Genomic DNA, 11,635 nt, shown 5'->3' on the forward strand with positions numbered 1-11,635 from the left:
GAGGTGCCTGTACAAAACGTTGCTCCCTGAGAACCAACTTAGAACACACATATAGTTCAACAAAAATTATGTTACAGGGTGGAGAAGGCTTAAATAGACTACTATATCTGAAGCTAGAATAACATAGATCCTACCAAACCCAGAAGATAATAAAGCCAAATTATCTACATCCGGCCGCCTCACAAGCAGCATTTAGATACGCAGTGAGGACATATCCAGCTCTCCACTTTCACGAACCTCCTGACCCTCCTATCACACTCATCTTCCTCCTCCTCTCTGGGTTCGTTCTCCTCTTCCTTTCCCTCATCATCTGAGCACTCGTCACCGTAGCCGTAGCCTGATTTCGATGATTTTGGCACGCTTCTTGCCTCTTTGACAATCTTCATGATTTCCTCGGTAGTTTGGTCAGAGAAAGCTGGGACGCTGTTGTCCCTCCTGCAGTAGATTGACTGCGCCGCTTCTGTGAGCTCTCTCGGCAAGTTCTTCAAGAACCACGGATGGCTTTTTATTTCCCTCATGGTGATTCTCTATATGAAATTCAAATTTGCCACACAAAAAACAAGTCACTTATCGACTAATAGAACTGCTGATACTACGACTAGATAGTTCAGATCATTACCCTCAATGGATTGCTGACAAAGATACGTGAAATCAACATATTGTCTGCAATCAGCAGATATGTGAATATGGTCTGGGATTTTATACTGAATTGCTGCTATTCGCTGCAAATGAAGATGAGGAACCGGCACTAATGAGTATAAATTTAGGTAATAAAAGAATTTTTATCTCAATGCATGGGAAGAGCATCCATGACATACGACAAAGCTGTCACCTGAATGGTCTTCCTAATATTTTTAGGATCATCCTGGTCTTCAAACGGGTAGGATAAAGAGTCACTCCACAAGACCATACATCTGCAAAATACACTATCAAAACACACTTGTCAGCTGTCACTACTCAGTTGCACCTGGTACTATACTAATGCTGCTTTGAAGGGAGCAAAGAGTTTATTCTGTACTCCTAACAAATCCGTATAAGCATTTCAATATTTAAAATCAACAATATGAACTCAACTAGGATTAAGAATCATCAAAAGCATAACTGTAAATGAGCAAACAATAGTTACTTGTGTGGACGGCATGCTTGAATTGACTATGGCGATGGCTATGGCCAATAGTCCAATAGTAGATGGATTTCTGATAAGATTAATTAGTCTCCAGATAAACTGGAGTTAGTTCAATCAGACAAATTTTCCCACCATTAGTGTCATCATTCAGTTTTACTCAATTCTTTTATTCATGGATCATGCTTTCCAAAAATGTACTTTTGCTATGAATAAAATCATAGAAGTAAACCACACTAAAGTTTCGAAAAAAGAAGAAGTATATTACAGCAACAAGGACAGCATAAATCTTAATCATTTGACAATCTAGTTATTTAGATCAAAAAACATTTCAAGAAAACTACAGCAACAAGTATTGACCAACTAGGAGATCTAAAAATGTGCTAGAGATAGATCAAATAGAGATATCACCATTTCGTTGGAAATAAAAAATTTCTACAATATGTTCCTCTAGGAAAACAGTGGTTAAAAAAAATCCATCCCCTCTATTTTTCTAAGAAAATCAGATCCTCTGCTATTAAACCAAGTGATGAATGCCATCAAAATAAAAGGTTATCTTTGAACCTATAGTAATTCTAACTGTTTCCAAAACGTCACTGTTTTAAAGAGGTTCCTAAATTGTCCTTTCCCTGCCTAGTAATTTATAATCGTATATAACAATGGTAATGTGCCTATATAATCCTTACTGGGTAAATTACTCAATATACGTTGTATTTGACGTTTGACCTGGAAAGTTCAGCATTGTTTTGGAACGTCCATTTACACGCATCATTATTCTGTCCAACAAGATTAATCCTGCACCTCTGAGTTTAGCTTGTTCAAATATTCATGATGTCTCTCGATAAACCAATTGGTTTGACAAGGTAAATTAGTTAGTTACAAATGCAACATCGTCAAGCCTAGACTTTGATAATCGTAAATGGAAACAAAGTGTTTTGTTTATCTGTATGGATCTTCTTACCAATCACATAGTTTAACCATGGAAACAGCTATATGGCAAAATTTACTAAATAAAAGATAACAATGACAAACTCTAGGCTCCAGCATAATTCTCCATTTTGGTTAGTGATTCTGATACCATTATCCAATCCATAAAATTTAACTGTTGATTCCCACAATGCATGCTGTGTCAAAGCTATAGTAATGTGACAGCACTGTTGATAATTGAAACTTGAAACCTTGCTTCTGCTGAAAGCACTGAACATACACCATCTCTTTATATCACTCCTGAATTTCTGTATATCCGTCTGGACTGAATGGGTATGCATCATGCCATATTACTTGAACTGCACAATATTGTTAACTCAAACTTTGCACTTCCATGATACCAGTAAATTCTGTAGGAGGTACGGTATGTCTTGAATCAAGCAAGAGACAGCTTACAAGCCATCATGAAGCAAATGGCAGAAAAATCATATCCTGAATACTGACCATATGTAGTCCATTGACCTAAAACATCTAATTAATCTACTTAAAAAGTTGCTACGCAGAAAAACATATTAAAGGCCAAGAGTTCATTAACCATCCCACCATAAATTGGACCAACTTATTGAAGAATGCAGAATCTGTAGGATAAGGGCCACTTGGTGGATAGATGGTGTGCATGTGCCATGGGCCAGAGTCCACACAACTTTATCAATGCCAACATCTGTTAGGGTACATCTTACCTACACAAACCCAAGGGACGAAGGGGAGTGTCATGTGCGGGTTAATCAATCCATTCTCTTATAAGAGTCACAAGCATTGATCAAAAGAATTCCAGGTTTCCTGATTGTCTAATATATGTTACTCTAGCTCACCATGGAATTGAATATAAACCTAGAAAATGTGTTTTCATGCTGGAGCCTACAATTGCTCACCAATAGCTACTAAAAGGTGATCAAATCAATCAAATATATTTGCAAATATGCTCATCAACAAAATAATTAACTGTTGATGAATAAACTGTCGTTCACAAAGAGCATATAAACTGACAAAATTAACCATCTAAATCGGAAAGTGCGATACAGGCATCTTTCATATCTCAAGTCTCTTACCCACGGGACATCAATATTGGGGCGAATTCTCCAGAACCAATACACGATACTGTGGATCATCAGATTTCAACTGCCCACAAAAATTCAAGAACCAAGCACGTACGTGCACGGTATATCACAATCTCGAAAAGAAACAAGATATGCTATGCACTTTTGATGGATAACTTCAATTACAATAACCTTGAAGAGTTTGGTAAGTGGTACTTCTACAGCTCAACAACCATTATTTGTGGAATATATACACCTAAATAATAATTAAACTCGATGAAACAGCAGTTGCAGCTTGCAGCTTTGCCTGGCAATACATGGCAACTCTCTTTTCTAGATAGGGCAGCTAGACAACATTATGTACTGATGTGAATGCAAACACGAGAAGGTAATTAAATATGGATGTACACAATGATAAGATGAAGAATTTAATGACGTACTCTTGAATAATATGCTTAACCAAACATCAAAATACATGTCATAAATAAACAAGAGACTCTTTCCACTCACCTTACTATCATACTCCCACGCGGAAAAAGCACCTCTGGTGCAATATATGCCGGCGTCCCCACTGCCGGTTTTGGCCTTGAATGTAGTACTGATGACTGTTATAAAATGGCAAACGGTTTTCTTAAACAAATTCATAGACATGTCAAATAACTTAAACCTACCGACTCACTGAGAAATTAGACAACCAACCTTGGAGTACCCAAAATCACATATCTTGAGCCGCAGAGCTGGGCTGCCATCCAAGAGAACATTCTCCAGCTTTAAATCTCTATGGCATATTTGCTGAAAAGCAGCCAAGATTGCGACATTATTAAGCACATTTTCAGGTCCCACTCGTAACTATTTGAAAAACCACACTTGCACTTTCTACAACATATAGCATATCTATATGTGATCTGTAATTGCTAGGTATGAATTTATTGTTTCTCCATACCATGTGGTGGCAGTAGCTCACGCCACATATCAACTGCTGGAAGAAATATCTGGCCTGCAACGAGCAGAAAAACAAAACTAAAATTATGTTCTTCGGTGGGGTAAAAAGAAGAGCAAATCAAGGATAATATAGTGCATAAAGAACAATAAAGGATAATTAGCGTAACCTCATCCTCACTAAACTGCCCACGATCAACTATTCGATCAAAGAGTTCACCACCAGCCGCTGAGCCGCATAGTCCATCACAATTGCAAGAATGTGTGAGCGTCAGGATCACCTGCGGAAGTTTTTTATGGAATCAGATGTTGAGTCGGTGCTCGTTTTATTTAACCACTATCTTCCATAAAGGGAAACTAAAAGAAAGAGAAATAAACTTAACACACACTCAAAACCCAACCAACAAGCACCTCAGAACTGCCCTTACAAATCCTAAAAGGCAAACATGGTGATCAACTTGAATGCAATCTAGAGCAGCAAGAGTAAACAACAAATGCCAATAAAGCCAACAAATCAAACTAGAGAAGTCCCCTTTAATATACTTTTTCCCCTTTATCCACGCCTCCTTCCAACCACACAAAAACACGAACACCGCACTGAACTCATAAACACGTCATTCCCCCCAAAACAACTTACTAAACCTAAGTACCTAACAGGACAAAAGGGGGTAATAACAATTGATCAATTCTGCTCCTTATCGGCACACACGCACCTCTATGAACTGGATGATGTTTGGGTGCCGCAGCGAGCAGTGGTTGATAATCTCCCGGTACACATTCTCGTCAATCTGCGCAAAAAAGGCCCACCCGATCAGCACAACCAAACCAACTACCAGCTCAAGTTTGGAAATAATGTCCCTTTCGATTTGAAGATTTTCATATCGGAAGTCAAAATCTTTCGGTAGAATTTTGAATCTTCTAACTCTGAAATTCGAATTCAAAATAGGAATTCTAAAACCTCTAGCCGATGATTTTTAGTCTTTCAACTCGATTTATTACGCTTTATACTGAATAAAGTGTTCAATGTAGTACCGTGTACTTTATCTGGTTCTGCTATGTCAAGATATGTATGTAAAACGTCTTATGCTAAGTTGTTATTTGTCTTCTTTTCAAAAAGAAAATGTTGTCCTTTTGTTTTGTTGCAGCCTTTTGGCTCTATGTTCTGCAAATGCTAGCTTTTTCTTTTTCTTGCATGTACCTAGGCACCAATAAATAGTTGTGGTTTGTATATGTTACAAGTATGCGAAAATTGTGTAATCTATTTACTCTCTTTTTCATGACGCTTGCATTTTTTTTCCTTAACTCACTATTGCCTATGAACTAGTAAGCTCATGACAACCACAATTTCCTTTGGCTACCTATCCCCCCTCCTTTTCAATTAAGATAAATGAAGCTTTCAACAAAAAAAATTCTGAATTCAACGCAGATAAACCAATTATACGTGACTTCTTCAACTTTCAACTCAATAAACCGAGTCTTCAAAAGGAACCAACCAATTTTCAACTCTAAAATACCGAAACTTTCAATATGAATCCACCAACTTTCAACTCAAATAGACTGAAGCCCTCGATGCGAACCGAAGCTTTCAATACATATTTGGATTTTTCCCTAAACAATCAACTTTTAACTCACTAATTAATTTGAAAAGACAATAACCAAAACTCAATCTTGCAACCCGAATATATATCTCCCAAATAGAGAAAATGGACTTTCTAGTTTGCAATTTCCATACCTTTCAATGGCAGATAGCGATAGGCACAAACTACAGGAACGAGGGATGGGAGGAAAAATCGCACCATGGGGGAAGTGGACGGTAGGCTATAATCACCTAGGGTTAGAGAGAGGAAACATGGCAGCATTGAGGAGAGGTGGAGAGGAGCGATGGAGAATGGTGAAAGTTGGTCCATGGGGCTAAATAGGGAGAGATATTCTTTGCGGCCAAGTCTAGGTAGTAAATGGTTCTTTCCACGCTTGCCGTATGGATGTTTTAGATTTATTAGCTCTCCGCTGCTGCGTATAAGAGTCGCTTATTCTTTTGACCCTAAACCGGAGATCCGTCTTTTGCTCTATTGTCATATTATTGTTTGCATCGACTCTTTAATTTAGTTGCACTATGTTTATAGTTTAATTTACTTTATTGCCTTTAATTTTTTTTGCAATTTTACTTTATAACAATCATCACAAATATTATTTTGCATTGCATCCCTGTGCTATAACCTAAAGCACATTCACCACATAGAAAGCTCCATGTGAATTTGATACGAACATAAGAATACTCTTAGGGAAAAGCGCTACACCGATCTCACAATTGGGGGACATTAAGACTCTTTTCTGGCATCATTACCAGGGAGCTTCGGTGTCTTTTTTTGTTTGTTTTATTGTCTATTTTTGCATTCTCAAAAAAAAATATGAAACTTTTTTGTTGAGATGACAGCCACAGGTACCAAGAAAGAAGAAACAGTATGAAACCTTCTAGGTCCTAGCAAGAAAGAGTGGAACAAGTGTGGCGCATATATTGCCCGGAACACTATCTCGCATCAACACCACGAGGTAAAGATTTTCTAGATCTATATAAATGGTTATATATGGTGGCAAATAATATGTGTGAGCAATTTAAATCTTGTTGTTATTATTGTAATAGTAGTTCTCATATGATGTTTCAATATTTGGAATATGAAAATAAAATGGTGAAACATATCAATCTTAGCCGCCATCATCTTAGTGAAGAGATCATTAAATTTATTATTAGTATAGAATTAGTGAAAATTAATTATAAAGTACAACTACCGTTGCGACAAAAGTAGGAAGATGACTTGAGAAAGTTGCAGATAAAAACGCTTTCATTATATAGAGATTGTGCAAAAAAATCCATGATAATGTGCTTTGGGTTAAATACAAAAACAATGTCCACTCGCTACATAGCAAGCTACCACTCTAGACTCTTTACGCTCTCCTTCATGCTTCAAACTTTATTTACTTAAAATAAATTTGAATCAATTTGCATGAAAAATAAATGGACCTTTAGACAACATAAATGGGGATTCTCCGTTCCTGTCCTGAATGGCAAACAATACCTTACCTTGGCTATAATTGCCAATCAACAATCCAAAGGCTTAAAATCTTAGTCAAGCTATTGCTCGATCCGGAGTTGGCGCTTGTGCTCCCTCTGTTGCTGAATAAGCATGAAGCATCATCTCAACTGAGGTTTTCAACCAAAGTTTCCTGGCTTTGTGATAAAAGATAATACCTCCCTCTCAGCAACATAAAGTTGCAGCAAGATTACTGAAAGGTTCAACATTCTAAGATAATTGTTCACCCACTTAGTGAAGTAAAGGCAGAGTGTCCTTCCTGATGAAGAATCACAATGCTCGTTCTTTTGGACTTTTGTTGCTCCTGAACTGCATATAAATACTCAGAATCACAAATGCTCTTAGTCGCTGACTAGACCTTGATCATAATTGAGGGAATCTATAGAATGTGTTGTTAAATGTATCAGTAAGCCAAATGGTAAGGTTCATCCACGAAGGACATAGGTGAAGACAGAAATGAATCCCACATCAATGCAGAGCTAGAATCTAACTCGGGTGTTAACCCGTTTGTCACTGTAATTGATCTAGGCTCTGAAAGGCCATATATGGATATTGACAACAAGGCTTCTAGTGATGATATTGTCTTACACATTGATTGGGATTATAATTTGAAAAGGATTTTGGTTGGCGGGAGAGAAGATGTCTTCCATTAATAAAGTGCGGTGAGAGTCTCTTCTAGAGATGAGACTCAAACTTGGAGAAGAAGTAGATATGATGGAGAACCAAAAATATGTTGATAGTAAAAAAGATTGTCCCTATTTTGATGGCCATATGTCTGTATTTATAGTGTTGTTTAGAGTGTAAATGTGCAAGTATGTCCTTACAGAGATAGCGATATAAACTATCACTATACCACAGGGGTCTAGGTAGGATGCATTTACCTCTAATCAAAAGATATTATCTACTATGATAATACAATGGTGCAATTGGCCCGAAGGACGTGGTACTTAGTCGGTCGCCTATTGCGGCACCACACTGTCCAGGGTGTCAGTCCAGCTCCCACTTGCGCTAAGATGTCAGGGTGGCCACCACTTGCATCGGTATTAACTATCAGTCACTTCGTGTCAGGCCAATTGCCTTTGTTGTTCTTCTTCTGCTGATATTCCTTCCAGAGGCCAGCTTCTTCCCCTGTCTCGAGAGGCGGTGGCTTAAGGTGTTCATGGCCTCCAGAAGCCTTAACTTCTGCAGGGAGTCCGAAGCCTAAGAGCTCCGGAGAAGCTCTTGACGGTGTTCCCTTAGTATTATCTGTGGGCTGGGATATTTCCCCCAACAGTACTCCCTCATCTACTGAACACGAGGTGTGGAGGGGCGAGCAGATGTAGAAGGAACTAGCTTCAGCCTAGCCTAGCCTCATATTTAGGATATTCTAATATAACTTCTAATCGTTGAAGAGTCTCTTGGTGATGACCGTAAGCGATGGTGATGAAACCAGATGGAGATGGCGTAACCTGGAGGACATAGTGTGGTCCGGAGTCCAATGTCGAGAGTTAGAGACATCGTAGACATTGAAGCCGAAGGCCATCGAGGTTCGAAGGGAGGAAATGCGCTCTGAAGCCCATGCTGAGGCCAGAGGTCCGAGAAGACCAAAGTTCCGGGAGAGTGTGCTCGGGGCCATGAATAGTGGTCTCCGAGCACCCGAGTTCCCCGAGGAGCCGAGAAGACCAAGTTCCGGGAGAGGGTGCTCGGGGCCATGAACAGTGTTCCCCGAGCACCTGAGTTCCCCGAGGACCCGAGCAGACACGGTTCCAGGAGAGAGTGCTCGGGGCTATGAACAGTAGCCCCCGAGCACTCGCAGTTCCTCGAGGACAAAGGAAGAGCACATCCGGGAGAGAGTGCTCGGGGCTGTGAACAGTAGTCCCCGAGCACTCACAGTCCCCCGAGGACCTGAGAAGTCTTTCACCGGTGGTTCCCACAAGGGCTCAGCGGTGAGGTGTCATTTGATGAGAGGCCCGATGCTGCATTTAAAAGGGCGTGTGGTTTGTCACTTCCAACCACTCCCCCCACGCCTGATGTCAGTCCCTGCCATAGCCTGGCAGGCAGGTGTGGGGACATTTAATACAGCAAGTTCCATCGCGTATCATTCGGCGCGCCTCGGGATATCGTCGCAAAGCTCGAGGCATATCGCCTGCCGCTTTGCTGTGTCAGGCTCGCTCTAACCGGGCGGGCACGCGGGGTGTTTGGTGGCTGCCCGGTGGACCCTCCCCGTAGCACCCGCTGAAAAGCGGGATGATGACGACAGGGCCGGACAGGGGCGCGTTTTCAACCCCCCATCACATCAAACTGCAGCCCATGATGGTTACTTTCCATTTATCGCGCCTTGGAAGTTGCGACATCCTTTCTGGGTACGCTACTCGCCCTGACGAGTATAAAAGAGGGGCGGGCTCCCCGGAGATCGAGAAAGGCTGGATTGATAGACCGAACTGAGAAGATCGAGACACAAAGAGGACAACAACATTTTTTTAAGACCAAGACAAGCTCACGAAGCTCTAGTTTTAGACAAACATTCTTGTAACACAAGAGATCCTCAGAGAGGCATTCCCTGAGCATTTATAGCATACACACAGGAGTAGGATATTACGCTCCGTGCGACTTGATCCTGTCTAAAATCCCCAGAGCATTTACTTCCTCCTGCATCTGATCATTCATTCCACTTGCATTTCATTTACTCCCATTTATTTCACGTACGAGGTAGATTCAGAATCATCCCTTGGCCAAATCTCAAAGGGGGTCCCTCCGGATCCCCGCTTGTGGAGTTCATGCTCCGACACTAACCAAGTGACCCTCTCTCTAGCAGTAGGTGTAGTGGTAGCGTCTCTCGGAAACTTCTTAAAGCTCGGGAGACAGATTTCTTTTTCTTGGTGATAGTTTGAAGGCTTTCTTGGCTGCTCAACTGCCGGTCACTCGGGACTCTCTCATCTTAGGCTGTGGAGCTCTCTTGGGTTGTGATGCAGACTTCTTCTTTGTGGGTTGTGGAATGGGTTTCTTGATGGTTTGTTGTGTAGTATTGATTTTGGACTTCTCTGCTTCTAAGGTAGTATGTGTGGTGAACACAGTCTTACTCTCCCCATTGTAATCCATCCTCTCAAAACCCAACCCAAGAGCCAAACCCGCCTTGTCAGCATACATCTTGATCTTGGTCAAGATCAAGTTCATTTTGCCTTTGCCCTCTGAGCATTTCTCCACTAGAGAAAGGAGATACTCATTCTTGATCAAAAGCTTCTCAACTTGCCCTCTAACCCAACTGAGTTTGTCCTAAAAGATGGTGTAGGTGGAATAATTTGGCTACACATCCTTCAAACTCTCATCACTCTCCAATCTAGATTTTAACTCCTTAATGTGCTTGGCTTTCAGTTCAACATCCTTTGCAAGCAAAGGACAATTTTTGCAAGCACCTAAGAGTGGACCTAGACTCCTCCTCAAGAGACTTCTTCTTTGTGGTCTCAAGTTGATTAGCAACTTGAGCATGCAAAGCCTGAAGCTTGGTAAGTTCTATCATAACCACCAAACAACTCTCACACTCCTCATCATCACTCCTAGATCTAAGCAATGCAAGATTAGAAGAAATAGACTCATACTTAGGCCTAAGATCCTTCAACTCACACACAACTTTCTTAAGTAACCTATCCTGACTAACGAGAGCATCATTCAAGATATCGACTTGGATGGAAAGCTGGTCGTAGAAAGGTAATATCTTGGAGTCATTGTCGTTGTTGTCGTCCACCATGAAGCAAGGGCCGGCGAGGTCCTTGGCTTTCTTCTTGCTCATTGTCATTGTTGTCGTCCACCATGAAGCAAGGGCCGGCGAGGTCCTTGGCTTTCTTCTTGCTCTTCACTTGCGGTTCATCCTCCTTCGAGCTCTCCTCCGAGCTTGAAGAGGTGTCGATGTTACTGAGAGCTGCCTCGAATGCCCTTGAAGCCGTCTTGACCACCTTCTTGGCCATCTTGTCATGGTTCTTCTTGAAGAAAGGCTTCTTATTTTTCCTCTTGTGCTTGTCGTAGTCGTTGTCGCGGTCTACCTTCTTCTTGAGTTTGGGGCAGTCCGCCTTGAAGTGGGTGGTGTCACCACACTCAAATTAAGCATGAGAATTGCCCCTCCTCCAGTCTCGGCAGTTGTTGTAGAAGCAGGTGAGTTTCTTCACGATCAGTGCAAGATTCTCATCATCAAGCATATCTACCTGCTCCACTATAATAGAGACCATGGAAGGCAAAGAAAAACCACCAGATAAAGTGTTAACATAAGAAACACCAACTCTAGACTAGTTGTCACCACTAGGTCCGAAAACTAATGCCATGTTCTGAGACAGGGGGTTTCCAAGATCAATTCGAGCTGCCTTGGCTATCTCAATGGATTTGAGCTTGCTGAAGAGTTCATTACAAGTTAACATGTCGTAACTTAATAACTCTTCAATGCTCGAGATCTTCACTTCCCATATGCTATGATCCAGAGCATAGCGAAGCTT

At 41.0% G+C, this 11,635-nt stretch overlaps 1 pseudogene; it reads right to left on the reverse strand.

The window, feature by feature from the left end:
• Nucleotides 1-19: 19 nt before the first annotated feature.
• LOC133884090 (serine/threonine-protein kinase SAPK4-like) lies at nt 20-10,947 on the reverse strand (annotated as a pseudogene).
• Nucleotides 10,948-11,635: the final 688 nt, after the last annotated feature.

This window comes from Phragmites australis, chromosome 11 (genome assembly GCF_958298935.1).
Source record: "Phragmites australis chromosome 11, lpPhrAust1.1, whole genome shotgun sequence".
NCBI classification, from domain to species: domain Eukaryota; kingdom Viridiplantae; phylum Streptophyta; class Magnoliopsida; order Poales; family Poaceae; genus Phragmites; species Phragmites australis.